This window comes from Haemaphysalis longicornis, unplaced genomic scaffold (assembly GCF_048455015.1).
Source record: "Haemaphysalis longicornis isolate Haplotype H1 unplaced genomic scaffold, Haemaphysalis longicornis Haplotype H1 scaffold_5, whole genome shotgun sequence".
Classification (NCBI taxonomy): Eukaryota; Metazoa; Arthropoda; class Arachnida; order Ixodida; family Ixodidae; genus Haemaphysalis; species Haemaphysalis longicornis.
In genome coordinates, this window is record NW_027526385.1 from 146,540,238 (window position 1) to 146,554,873 (window position 14,636).

Here is a 14,636-nt window from a genome sequence, read left to right on the forward strand (position 1 = left end):
TATAACGCCGCTGAGTCGCCAACGCACGCCGCTGACGACGTAGTTTGAATGCGTTAAAGATATAAGGCGCGTCTAACACTGATATCACCGTCGCGTCTGTGACTTGGTCGGTAATAATAATAAAAAAAAAAAAAAAAAAAAAAGTCTGTGACTTGGTCGGTAGCGCGTCGCGCTGCGGCCCGCAAAGTCCTTGGATCGAAACCTGGCGCCGGATGCTGTTTTTTCTTTATAAAGAGCACTGCGGACGCCGCCGCCGACGCCGGTGGTGGATGGTTTGGGGTCGCTTATAAAGAGCATTCGCTCTTAAAAAATTTGTGTGTTCTTCTGCACACCACAGTAAATGCACAGGATAGAAAATGGAATATATAGAACATGCGATATTTATAAGCGGTACTTTCCTTTGCACCAGATATAAAATTTCGAAAGCCTTCAGTGCTGGTGTCGAGTTTTTTCAGACCCCATTACAGAAGTTGTAGATTTGAGGCACCTTTATTACCATGTTTAAATCAGTTGCAACAAAATCGCGAACTGCTTCATATAAAAGCACTTACAAATTTCCACGAATATTACTGACCAAATGAAACTAAGAACCCAAAGTTGAATTATATTTGAATTTGTTTTCCGTGAATTCAATCCTCCGACATGGGGCGAGGTTTCTTCCGGATCAGCAGCGTTAGCAATGCGTCAAGTATGCTGCACACCACACAACCAGTCTAACCCCTGCGCTTGTGGTGTGTCCCAACCGGTGTGTGGAGTAATTGGGGGTGCCAGCGGTTCCTCGACCTCCTAATGCCTACCATACTTCTGTCTGTACGCCTATAAATCTTAGGAAACGTGCATCAGCATGCCCTTCGCACCTATCGCGTCATCTCATGAACCGACACTTAAAACCAACGTTGCTTGTTCTCGTGTGTTCACCGTGTGTTATTTGGAAACGACTTCACAGGAAGGAAAGTAATCCCCGCAGTACGGAATGCTAGAGCATCGGCGAGAAGAAAACGCCGCCGTGTGTCTTTGTCGTTCATTATAGGGGCATCCTTGATGCATGTGGTAACGCTCGTTCTAATAATGCCATTGAATTGACTTTACTAATCAAAACTGCGTCATCTCTTTGATTCTAGATGCTGATTCTAGAACACGGCTCCGCAATTTGAAGGCTTACCATCTCGTTTACGGTTTTATCCTCCTCGCTGAAGCACCAAACAGACGTGAGGCATACGCAGCACCAATAACACCAGTTATTTTACATGGTGTCCTCTCTTTCATTGACTTTCAAGAGCTACATTCTTGGTCTCATATTAAAATTTTGGAATGTGAAATTCGCATCACGCCCGGAGCCTTCTAAGACGCTTTTATGGGACGGTTGTGTTGCTGTCCCCTGGCTTTCTAACATAAATAATGTGTCGGGTAATTCAATCCAACTTTAGTCACCGGCAGATTCCTGTATTTCCTAAACTGGGTTTTCTTGGAACTGATTTACTGTATTCTATTTGTCGATTGAACGTAAACGCAACAAATAAATCTGTTTTCTCGTCGAAAAAATGCCCTTGGCAATTTCCCAGTATTCGCTGTTTAATAAGGCTTCTTCGCTGTGTACTTCACCAGTCCACCTGGAGATGATATTTGACACTCTTTGTGTGAAGTGCATTGTTTGCCATGATATCATCTTCGAAAACCACAGTATTGCCGTACCTGACGATTCATCTGGATAGGTGCATGCACAGACACCTTCCGCTTCCTTACCGAAATCACGAGTTTCAACTTTCTAAACAGAACCTAAAAGTTTCGACCCGCAGCCTGGTCAACTCCTCATTCTGCATAACCGGTTTTTCTAATTCTTGTTCTTCCAAACCAGAAAAATTCAAAACACGTCCTCCCAATTTACACTATGCCACCATACAGTAACACAGACAACTACAACCTTTTCACGGGTGTTTCAAGGGTATAGTCGTGAACCGTAAGTTTTCATGGGCGCGATCCTTCCATTTATACTTGACTTTTCCACTGAGGTATTACTTCATGCCGGCGTCCACAGATGTGGATGCCATTAGGGGTCCGTTCTAATGGGCGCGTTATTGAGGGAAAGCTCAGACTTTCCCCCGCCTTGTGGCTTGCTTGGCTCCTCACTACACGCAATGCCTAAACCTAACACCACGCAAGAAGGACGCCCTTAGTTGCTCAAGTAGCCGCAGTTCGTTTCCAATTTCTCCGTGGTTGGCGGGCTGGGTTTCAATAGTCGGGAAATTCCAGTTGTCGGCACGTTCAGGCTGTTCTACGCACAGGAAAACTTTGAAGAGGCCTGAGAGCATACTGTACAGTATTTCATAGCCTACGACGTGCCTGACGATCATCGGGGCATAGTTTTTGTAACCTGGCCACATACACAATGCTTTCAAATGTTCCGGTGCTCGTGAAACCATGGGAGTTTACTTTTTCTACCATTTTTTCGTACATCTGCAAACGCATTTTTTAAACCGCCCAAAATTCTCGGTTTCACCTTTCTCTCAAAAATGCAAAAGTTGAATAAAAATCTGGCAGGATACTTTCATTCCTGCACAAGCTAACTATTCACTGTGCGTTTGGCACCATTGTGAGATTACCCTTCTTGACCGTACTATTTAGGCGATCAATAATTTAGCTGCCGAAAGTCAAATAGGCGGTGCCCATGCTAATGAGCCAGAGATAATAAAAGGATAAGAATGGAATGAAGCACATATAGTACACATTCTGAGATCAAGAATGGCAGCCTACCATTGCCCCTGAATAAAAAAGTGTATGACAGCTGCATCTTACCCATAGTCATCTACGGGGCAGAAACTTAGAGGCTAACCAAGAGGGATCAACTTAAAATGAGAACAACTGAGCGGGCAATATAGCGGAAAATGATAGGCGTAACATTAAGGGACAAGAAGCGAGCGGTGTGGGTCAGGAAACAAACGCATGTTAAGGACATATTACTAGAAATTAAGCAGAAAAATGGACGCGAGCCGGCCATGCCATGCGAAGGCAAGATAACCGTTGGTCATTGAGGCTAACAGAATGGATCCCAAGAGAAGGCAAGCGTTGCAGGGAATGGCAGAAAGTTAGATGGGCAGATGAGATCAAGAAGTTTGCGGGGATAAATTAGTTGCAGTTAGAACAGGACAGGGGTAATTGGAGATGAATGGGTCAGGCCTTTGCCATTCGGGGGGAGTAGAAAGGCTGGTGACGATGATGATGATGATGATGATGGTAATAAAAAACCTCGCCGCATTAAAGACCGCGATGAAAGATTTCTTAAGCCTTTTGGATGTAAACGACGCGGCTCCTAATGCCGAACAACGCTGTTTCAAGTGACTCTTAGAAGCTGAGGCAGAAGTAACTGGAAATTTTTGGCTTCGCTGTGGTGGCGAGCATCGCGAGACGCAGAGCTGATACATACGGAGTATCTTCTAGAGCGCAAGCCTCAATGAACATCTTTCTTGTTTGTTTAAAGGGAGGACGAAATTGACAAGCAAGTATTGGTACCATCGTCTAACAAAATGCCAGTGCATGCCTTGTGCGCAGCCACGTGCGACCAACGTAACAATCACTCGTATACGCATTGGAATCTTATATAGGAGATTGGGCGCTGTGGAAGCGTCCCCACCGCAAAGTACTCTTTTCTCCGAGACTGAAATTACAGGCGGTTGACGAGGACCTCAGGACTGGGCGTGTGGGCATTGCGGGCAATGTTCACCACGCACAACGGGGACTTTTTGCCAAAGGCGGGACAGTCAACCGACCTAAGTGGTGAGTTTCTTTAAATCTCAGCGCTAAAAACGCGGCTAGGCTGCTCAGCCAGGGTAACTTCATCCTGTGAATTCTCCACCGTATCCCCTGGGAAGACTTGCCATAAATTATATAGGTCTGGTTTATTGGTGAAAGAATGGTGAGTGTAGGATCATCGTTTGCGTCGACCACCTCTTAAGACATGGCCAGACATCTGCATTGTCATATGCAACCGCTGCCAAAGTTGCAATCCTATTTCTTTTTAGCAATACACTTTGACATGGCCTACCTCATGTCATCATTCGCGACCATGGGCGCCATTCACTGCAGCCTTAGTTGGAAAGATACTAGGTGTGACCGATTGTAAATTCTGCCTTTCACCGCTATATCACCCACAAAAAACGGTCTCACTGAACAGACCGGCTGGACAATAAAAAAAAACATAATGGCTAGGCACATTGCTTCCGATCACAAGAATTGAGAAATATTGCCGTTTAATACCTAAGCCCTCTACACTTCTAAGCTTGAGACAAAGGTGTATAGCTCATTTACATAGTTTCCGCACTTTTCCCTACAAGCTACCCTAACACCATCTCTCTCGTCTTTCACGACGAGGCCAGAGCATCAATAACCCTTTGTCATGCAGAAGAAGGAAACTCGATTGTGTGCGGATACTGGCATCGCTAGACTGCGTAAAACTCTGGTACAACAGCCTGCACCTGAAGTTTCATATTAGGGAGGAGACAGGTTTTGCTCCGTGTGTTTTGGCGCCAGCCGTTGACTGTGTGAGGGACTGGTGTCGCAATAAGTCAGTTGTTTCATGATTGCTCGACTCTTTCGGCTCTTTGCCGACTAACTATTATGAACTATTGTCATATTCTGCCTAGGCTCGGAGACCATGTGTTCGCAGAACTCAAGTTCCCTCAATGCTGGCTGGAAACAATTTCAACAACGTAAAACTCAGGGATTTTCCAAGGGGACTCTGACCTATAGATTAGTTGGCGTGGCATCATTTCCCGTGCTATGAGCTATCTTTGTTGTGCAAATTCCCTATAGCTCAAAGCCATAAAGGTGCCTCAAACGCACACTGACTGTGTTTACAGCGCTTTTTTTCTCTGATGCTGTGCGCTGGCTACTCCGGTGTTGTATTTCATCGAGCAATGTTGGTACGGAGATGTCGCAGGCTTATCGCCTGGCAGACTTTGTTCCCTGCAATATAGAACGGGCACTAATATTCACATTATTTTACACTTTTAGAAGGAACTCAATACAATAACCGAATGCAAATGAGCGCAAAGTTTTGTCCAAATCTTTGAGGCAAAATTGAGGCTTGACACAAAGCGGGAGGGGTCGTTAAATCATTCAAAGAACAAGACTAATACCCCTTTTTATGAGACATTAGGACAAGGTTTATTAGTTTTATTTATTGATTGATACTGCAATCGAACTTTGGGATTTTTGCAGGAGCGCAAATAATGAGAACATCACGACCTGCGAGCCACAAATACTTGGGTGCAAAAAAAAACGTTAGTGGCATATTTAGGCATTAGGTTAAACATGACGTTAACAAAATAAGTGAATGGTGTTGTACTTAACAATGAGTAAGTGGTGTTTATTTAATAATTATCAGCAGAAAGAAAGGCAAGTAAAGGTTTGGTTGCTTGCAATAAATGAGTAATTGTCATTTTGTGTCTTTCTAGTGGCGTACAAAGACAAAAATAACTTTTTCTGGAAATGTCAATTTATTTTTGTCTTTTACTACTGATACATACACTATAGCCTTCATAGGCCCTTTGTGTCAGGTATTTGTGGTACGCTGGCTGTTTAAACAGGTAGATACCTAAGTGCTCCAGCAGCTGTTTTAAATTTACCGTACACCCTTTTTGAATGGTGTAACCCTTGTTAATATTAGATCGAGTGGGTCCGAAATTTTAGCTGCATCATCTAACGAGGGAAGAAGATACGCTTTATATGCGGCCATGCAAACGTAAAAACTACATATTTTTAAAGCTTTTCCTAAGATTAAGGGAGCACAGTCAGCAATCCTTGCGACATAATCAATAAGGTACGTTCAGTTTAGGTCATTTTAGATCCACATCCCATGTGTTTGCAGGTGTATACTTCATCGGGGACATTGTAGTTTGCAGAATAAGTAAAGGCCAAATAGCTTTTTGTGTGAGTAATTGTGATGAATACTATTATTTCCTTAGTAATAGACATTATCTAAGTGTAGCACCAGATAATTTAGTGTAATGAATCAGTTAAAAAGTCTGATCAGCTAGACTGTTCACTTCCGTGTAAATAAAACAATCATTGGCGTAGAAGCGCATGTTTCAGGAATGTTTTACAAAATCTCATTAATAAACAAAAAACAGGAAGGGACCCAAGTACCATTTAATGAGGAACACCAGAGTCCTTACGAACAACTTCCAAAGTTCATCCTTTGAACACAACAAACTGCTCCCGCTTGGAAATGTATGCAGCATGTTACTTTAAAAGCTGGGGATTATTTTCAATTATGATTACTCTGTTAACTAACATCTCATTAGAGATTGTATCAAATGCTTTTTAAATCAATAAAAACTGCATTGATTTGCTTCGCATTATAAGGGAATGCGAAAAATTATATATTGTTTCACGTGGTTGGGTACACATAAAATAGTATTTTTGAAATCCATGTTGATACATTGATACAATATTACCCTTACTAATAGGCTGCGTATAGTGATTATTTCTTTAATGTTCGAAACGTTTACATGCCACATGAGTTATGAAGATGGGAGGATAGTTCGCATGCAGTTTGTTCCCGCTCTTGTGTATAGGTATTACTCTGGTGACTCCCTAGTCGTGTGGTATTTGCCCTTCAGACAAATATTTACAAAACACAACACGCCGGTAATTTGATGTCCACTCTGCATATTAAAAAAAACATTTGGTATGTCCTCAGCCCTGGTAACGTTTCCACGTGTAGTTTTAGGAGCAACTTCAAAATCGCAGCTTCGCTTAATACTACATCTGGTAAGACCGCAAAATCTGCGCCAAAGTCTTCTTGGTACTCCACCGTCACCAATAGCAAAAACGCTATTGAAGTGCGAATTGAATGCAAGTGAGATATTTTTGCGTCATGCACTTGTACATCTTTACTATCAAATGCATCACGACCGCCAGAAGTCTGACGTACGCGTCGCCAAATCCTTTTACCCGACATGGGTAAAATTTTGAGTAAACACTCTTCGAAAAGCAGTTGTTTGTGAGTGCCCCTTCTCCTTTCATCGTTAACGCACTGTGCGCTATTCTGTCTATATTTTTTTAAAAAGTATGAGTGTTTTTCATTTCTGTAAAGAGTTTTGGTTCCCTTTGAAACCGCAAAGAGCCCCGAGCAGTCCAGGCGTTCTCGTGCTCCATTTTGTTTTCCCCGATTCGGGGAACATAACTCCTAATATATTTCTTAACAATTGTTTTCAATATATACATAAGGTCGTTTATATCGCCAGAATAGGACGCAATATATTGTAAATAAAGGCAAGCATGTCAATGATCGAGACGTTATCTGCTCGAAAAAATTAATTTAGCTAGGTATTACGTATTTACGTTTGATTTTTACCCCAGGTAATCCTAGTAATACTGCATACAGATCCCATGCGACTGGTATTTCGTCACAGGATGCTTAGGCTGTAACCGACCCACCTATAAAAACACGTAAGGTGTACAATTTATCATTGTGAATCCTTGTGTATTGTTTCGTAACCTGCTCTAGGTGAAAAGCAAGGGAAATATCAATCATCGTTTCAAAGTGCATATTTCGGTTACCACAAGTGAAAGATGAACAATGCACACATGGAAGATTAAAATTGATTGAAAATAATATTCTGTCCCAACGCCTCAACGGCGCGTCTAGATAACTTTTTACGTTTTCAAGAATGTCAGTGTTAGAACCACTAGGCTTGTACAAAGCACCCATAACGTACCTGTGCTTTTCACGCTACGCTTTGCAAAAGATAAATCTACCAAAAAGACTCTGTTGTCCCGAACGTTCTTGTGATTTCCTGGTTCCAGCCACACGACCCTAGGGTCAGTACCCTGTTTATGGAATATATTGCCACGAAGTCAAAGACGACACAGTTCTTTTCAAAGAAAACGAGTTTATTAAAGCGAACGTGGGCTCCCTTAACAGCTCAAAAGAATACAGAGGGGGCGAAGCAGCGGTCAACAAAGTGACTTGCGCAGGCGAGTGTCGTTGAATCGAATGCCGCGTCGTCTGCTCTTCAGGCTTTTATCTTTCGGCGCAAGTGTTTCTCGAATCGTCGATTTATATCCAGAACATTGTAGATCGAACATGCTTATTCTGGGCTTAGTGACGTTAGGGTGAAACAGTCTGATTATCTGAATGAGATAGCCCGTGTGGCATAAACATAATTAATGGAAGGCGCGCTTCGCTCTGGACACGCGTAACAAAACCGCGCGTGCTTGGGCAGTAAAAAAAGCAATAAAAAACAAACCCATACATGGTTCGCGGCATTACCCTCCTCTAAAGTGCATCGACCCGATGCAAAATAAAAGACAGACCGCACAAAAAAAGTCGGTCATCTAGCATAGTAAGGTTTCAAGAGAACCACGTGGACGAATTCGAGCAGAAAGCGTCGTCATGATGTTACATGTTCCGGTATTACCATCGGGGATCACCTTGTAGGTAAGTTGGCCGACACGTCGTAGAGTTTGGTAGGGTCCGAAATACCGTCATAGAAGCTTCTCACTTAGTCAGCGTCGACGGATGGTATTCCAAACCCACACATTATACCCTGGTTGGTACTCTCGTCTCGGCGTCGGAGGTTGTAGCGCCCAGCATCCACCAAGCCAGTCGCCCGAAGCCACCAAGACAGTCCTACAAGAGCGAGCCTCCGCCTGCAAGGTTTACCACCCGAGGCCGGCTTGCTACCGGAGAAAGCGAAGAAGGAAGACGTCTCAACCAGCACCATGTTCAACCAAACCAATCCTCCCTTCGTTCTGCAGCTACCTCGGGAGCCCCCATCATTCCGAGGATCTCCTGGTGAAGACCCGGAAGAGTGGCTGGAGAAGTTGGAGCGCGTCCTATGTTTCAACGGATGGGACGATAAGGAAACTCTGAGGCTAGGGTTTTCTACCTCGGAGACTCGGCTTCAGTCTGGTTTGAAAATCACGAGAGCTTGCTAACATCATGGAGCTTGTTTAAAGCAGAATTTTTGAAAAGCCTTACAACTGTCGTACGAAAAGAAGGAGAAGAGCTGTTGTAGGAGACGCCAATCCAACACCCTAACGAAGGTGTTGTGGTGTTCGTGGAGGAGATGAAGATGCCGTTCCGACGAGCTGACCCCGAAATGTCAGAAGAGAAGAAGGTGCGCTTTCTGATACGTCGAGTTAAACAAGAGCACTTTGCTAGACTCATTCGCAACCCGTTCAAAACTGGCACTGAGTTGTTGACCAAGACTTCGATGATCAAGAGCACCCCGGACATGCGTTCGAGGCAATACTAACCACCACTGAACGCGCTTTTAGTGAACCCCGTCAACATCTCTGGATTGGCGACGGAATACTTGCGGGAAACGATCCGCGCCGTCATTCACGAAGAACTGAGGAGGCTTTTTCCAACCACGCTGCAACCATAGATAGCCTCCATGACAGACGTAATCCTAGAAACCGTCCAAAACGCACTGGGAACATTTATACTGTTGGAAGCACCCCGCGAACCACAAGCCATAACCTACTACGTGGCTGTTCGTCGACCCCACCACGATCGAACCCGTCGTCAAGAAGCCCCGCCGTACCGCCGTCCACTGTCCCCCGCACGACCACCTGCAGCCAAAAATCAGAATCCCAGGAAGACGGACGTATGGCGAACCGCCGATAATCGTTCGCTGTGCTACCACTGCGGAGAGGCCGACCACATATACCGTTGCTGCCCGTACAACAGGCTCGGTTTGCGAGGGTTCTCCGTCGACGCACCCAGCCCCCGACCCGGCCAGCACCCCTCGGAGATCGAAGAATACCTGTCCAACCCAGCCATGAAGCAGGCCGTTTCAACCGATCGCCGTCGCCTTACCTAAACCAGTCGCTCAACCGCCGTAGCAATACTGATTTCACAAAACGAAGGTCCCCCAGCACACCCGGGGGAAACTAAAAGCAGCAACTGCTGTAGGTAAAGTTGCACGACAGCGGAAAGACGAAAACCCTCCAACGACGCAACGACTCGTGGAAGACGATGATTCCCGACATGCTCTCAGCCCGACGACATGATCTAACCCAGACGTGACTCCTGAACACGATGACAACCACACAACGTGGCGCCTACGCGACCTGACAAAACCTGCCGCAGAGAAGACGACCGCGACGCACAGTGCCCGATCGTCAACACGCACAAGCCGAGTTACGACGCTACGAAGCACCCGGAACTCGAAGAAAGCCCCATCCGACGTTCAGCTGTCCATCGACGGCTTTGATGTAGACGCCCTCATAGACACGGGAGCCGACTACTTAGTCATGAGCGGCCCATTTGCGTCTATGCTGAAGAAAGTAATGACGAGATTGGATGGTCCGCATATTCGCACATCAGAAGGCCACCTCCTGACGCCAAGTGGAACGTGCACATCGCCCGTCACAATAGCCGGCACAACGTACCGTTCGCCGTTCGTTATTTTGACTAAGTGTTCCCGCGGCGTAATTCTTGGAATGGACTTTTTGACGGACAACAGTGCAATAATTGATCTACAGACAAAGTCCATAACTCATTCCTCCGATCACTCCATGACGCAGGAACCGAACTCCGAACACCGTGCTGCTTTAAGGATCGCCGATGATCATGTCACACTGCCACTCCGCGCAAGCTTGATGATCACCGTGTACTGTGAAGATGCTGTTCCTGACGTGACGCTGTCGTAGAGAGTGCCCCAAGGCTGCTTCTCGACCGCGGTGTCTCCGTTGCAAGAGGCATTGCGCGCCTTACGCAACGCCAACCCCAAGTTTTTGTGAATAATTTGAGCGAGGAATATCATCCTTTAAACAAAAATGCGGCAATCGCAATCCTCGAACAAATGCCAGAAGCAAGTGACGTGATTGCGGTGCCCGACTTTGAACGCCTACCCGAAGATACACTCAAGCTTCCGAATCACTTGGACGTGAATCGGGCGTTACCGCAAGAAGAACGGAAGAAATTATTCGATTTGCTGCGTTGCTACACAGACTGTTTTTCGTCGAACTCAAAACTACGTCAGACACCTCTAGTGAAGCACCGAATAATACCCGAAGACGGAGCCCGACCTACCCGGCATTTACCGTACCGCGCCTCTCCACACGAGCGAAAAGCCATTCGGACTCAAGTCGACGACATGCTCAACGACGACATTATACAACCATCTAAAAGTTTCTGGGCTGCGCCGGTCGTACTGGTGAAAAAAAGACGGCAAATTAAGGTTTTGGGTTCACTACGGGGGACTGAACAAAATCACCAAATAGGACATGTAACCTCCTCCCCCTGCTAGACGACGCCCTCGATGACCTCTGCCACGCGAAGTACTTCTCATCGATGGATCTGAAGACCGGATACTGAAAAATTGAAGTGGACGATAGAGACCGAGAGTACACTGCCTTTATAACCACGGACGGCCTATACGAGTTCCAGGTGATGCCGTTTGGGTTGTGTATGGCGCCAGCAACATTTGAACGAGTCATGGACACTATGCTAGCTGGCCTGAAGTGGCACACCTGCCTCGTATACATCGACGATGTTGTGGTATTCTCCCAAACTTTCTACGAACACCTTACGATGTTGCAGATTGTACTCGAGGCCATCCTTACGTCGGGGTAAACGCTGAAGCCTAAAATGTGCCGCTGCGCGTACGAGGAACTCAACATTTTGGGCCATGTCGTCAACGCCGCTCGAGTCCGGCCTGACCCGGTGAAAATTTCCCCTATAGCGAACTTCCCAAGACCGAAAAATAAGAAGAGCGTGCAGTGATTTCTCGGACTATGTGCATACTACAGGCGCTTTGTCGCAAACTTCGCCAGTATCGCAGAGCCACTCACCCACTTGACAAAAGATGGCAACCTTTTCAGCTGGGAAAATGCCAAGAAACAGCATTCCGCGAGCTGCAACAATGCCTGCAAAGCCCGCCTGTGCTCGCGCATTTCGACGAAAACGCCGAAACGGAAATGCGCCCGAACGCCAGTGATATAGGCTAGGGTGCCTTCCACGTACTGAAGCAAAGCTGGTGCGAAAAAGTAATCGCCTCTGCCAGCCGTGGTCTATTCAAGAAAGAAAACAAACTATTCAGCCACTGATGAAGAGTGCCTCGGGAATATATGGGCAATTTCGAAAGTTAGCCCGTACGTATATGGAAAATATTCAAGGTTGTGACAGACCACCATGCGCTGTGTTTGCTCACAAATTTGAAAGACCCCTCTGGCCATCTTGGTAGGTGGAGCTTGCACCTGCAAGAATTCTACGTCAGAGTAGTCTATAAATCCGGGAGAAACACTTGCTTCAGAGTTTCTTCATCATCCCATCGGTTGAAACTTCGGACGCGCTCCATCTTCTCCAGCCACTCTTCCGGGTCTTCACCAGGGGATCCACGGAATAATGGGGGCTCCCGTGGTTGCTGCACAACGACGCGAGGATTGGCTTGTTTGACCATGGTGCAGGTTGCGACGTCTTCCTTCTTCGCTTTCTCCGGTAGCAAGCCGACCTCGGGTGGTAAACCTTGCAGGCGTAGACTGGCTCTTGTTGGACTGGCTTGGCAGCTTCCAGAGGCGGCTTCCAGAGGTTAGCGGCTTCCAGTATAAAGGGTCCGCACCCAGCACCTCCACTAGATGTCACGAAGTCAAAGACGAGGCAGTTGTCTTCAAAGAAAACGAGTTTTTTTGAGCGAACTTGGGCTCCCCTAACAACTCAAAAGAATAGAGAGGCCGCGAAGCAGCGGTCAACAACGTGACTTGCGCGGGAAAGTGTCGTCGAATGGAATGCCGCGGCGTCTGCTCTTCAGGCTTTTATCTTTCGGCGCAAGTGTTTTCGGAACCGTCGATTTACATCCAGAACATTGTAGAACGAACACGAATATTCTGGGCTCAGTGACGTTAGGGTAAAACAGTCTGCTTATCTGCGTGAGATAGCCCGTGCGGCATAAACATAATGAATAGAAGACGCGCTTCCCTAAGGACACGGGTAATAGAGCACGGCGTGGCCGGGCAGTAAAAAAAAAAAACCCATACACGGTTGGCGGCAGTATTTTTTTACCTTTTCATATTCTGCAATTTCCAAGCCGTTGTATTTTCTCCTAAAACTCACTCTATAGCACGTGCATCCTTTAAATACGCTCTTTTTAACCGGATGTCAGGAGTATACAGATGCGTGGTTGTAGTCCAAAAATTTAGTTTCTGGCTGCCATGGCTGTGCAAGGATTGGCAACACTTTTATCTGGCGATAGCCTCCGCTACTAGTTCTTCTCAATTCAACGTAATCGAATGTAAATATTATGTTGTCGGTCAAAAAATAATTTCGGGAGAAACTTCGCTCTAACTTTCGTGCTCATCCAATCTTTCTATTTGCAAAATACATCGTGCCTATCACTCGTATTCAAAGCAAGCCGCCTTGCTTGTTTAGACTCAATGCATTTGAGCAGGCTGCCCGACAAGATATACATGCAATACGTACAATTTCCAAGAAGGTCTGGGTCCCCACTCGGACGTGTTTTGTTATGTAGTATTTCATTCCCACTGCCGGGGGGAGGAGCAGATGTCCAACTGTGCGGCACTGACAGCAGCAAAGCCAAAACAATAATCGTGAAAAAACTGTAGCGCTTTCTTGTTGACATCTTCGAGAATTATTGGAGCCGCTGTCTCTGTATTGAACGTCTTGGGTTTATATACGTGTTAGAAATAACACCAAAAGCAAAACATTGCACACTGTAATTTTTGATCTACCAAAATTAATTATTTTCTATGCGCTTCTTTTTGGAAATGCTGATTTCGTACACATATTGTTTCTTTTACTTACTTCACCGAACGCTTCCCAGTAAAATACATTTCTTTTTAACAATCGTCATTGTAGCTGACTTAGTTGTCTTTCTGTAGTGTTGCTTCGTGCGCGTGGAAGCACCAGGAAAGGCCAAGGTGCGGATGTAGTACGCCTCGAGGTATAAGGTGACTAAAACATGCTCTAATGACAGACACGTCATTTTTCTTTGCAAATATTTCTTGGGCGGAAATTTAAAATAGGTTTTCCCAACAACATTTTTTTTTCAATCTACCATGTGATTTTAAAGGAAGTAGCGAAAACCGGTTTATTTCTGGGCAGCTGCTGGATACTTGACCATTTCTGTCGACATTTGAGAAATCGCAAGATTGTTCAACGATACCAAAATTAGGCGTCCACACCCGTATTTATTTACTTTTTTCTTGCTGTCAGCAATTTATTACTGCCAAAAAAGCAGAGTGCACTACGAAATGTTTGTTTTATATCTATGTTTTCAAGTGGGGTCGGATAGCTGTGTTTACTAAGAATTTATTTTCCTAAATTGTTTTTTCGATAACCTTCAACTTACGCCTTAACAGAATATTTTCGGAAGTTAAGCCAAGATTTCTAAGGCGTTAACCCCTTTAGGTAGTTCGTTTTCTGATAAGAAATAGTTTAGTGAAGACGCATATATACAGAATAGGAGCAGCAAAACAATTCGAGCGTAAGTTTAGAAAAAAAAACCCGCTGGCATCTTCCCCCTGGGGGAACTAACTCGAGCAAATGCGTCGCAGAGTGGTGGGGGTATCGCGTGAATGTTACGTAATTGGGTATGGTTTGGGAATGCCTAATGTTTATTTCGTCATTATTATTCTTATTTATTGAATGAAGGAGCAGCGAAGGCAAT

At 45.3% G+C, this 14,636-nt stretch overlaps 1 long non-coding RNA gene across 1 annotated transcript in view; it reads right to left on the minus strand.

Annotated features, from left to right (window-relative positions):
- LOC144139436 (uncharacterized) overlaps nt 1-13,595 on the minus strand; it is a 37,480-nt gene extending 23,885 nt beyond the window's left edge. Inside the window, exon 1 of the long non-coding RNA XR_013316206.1 lies at nt 13,430-13,595. This is a non-coding gene — a long non-coding RNA (uncharacterized LOC144139436). The remainder of the gene's footprint in view (nt 1-13,429) is intronic.
- Between the last annotated feature and the right edge of the window lie 1,041 nt (nt 13,596-14,636).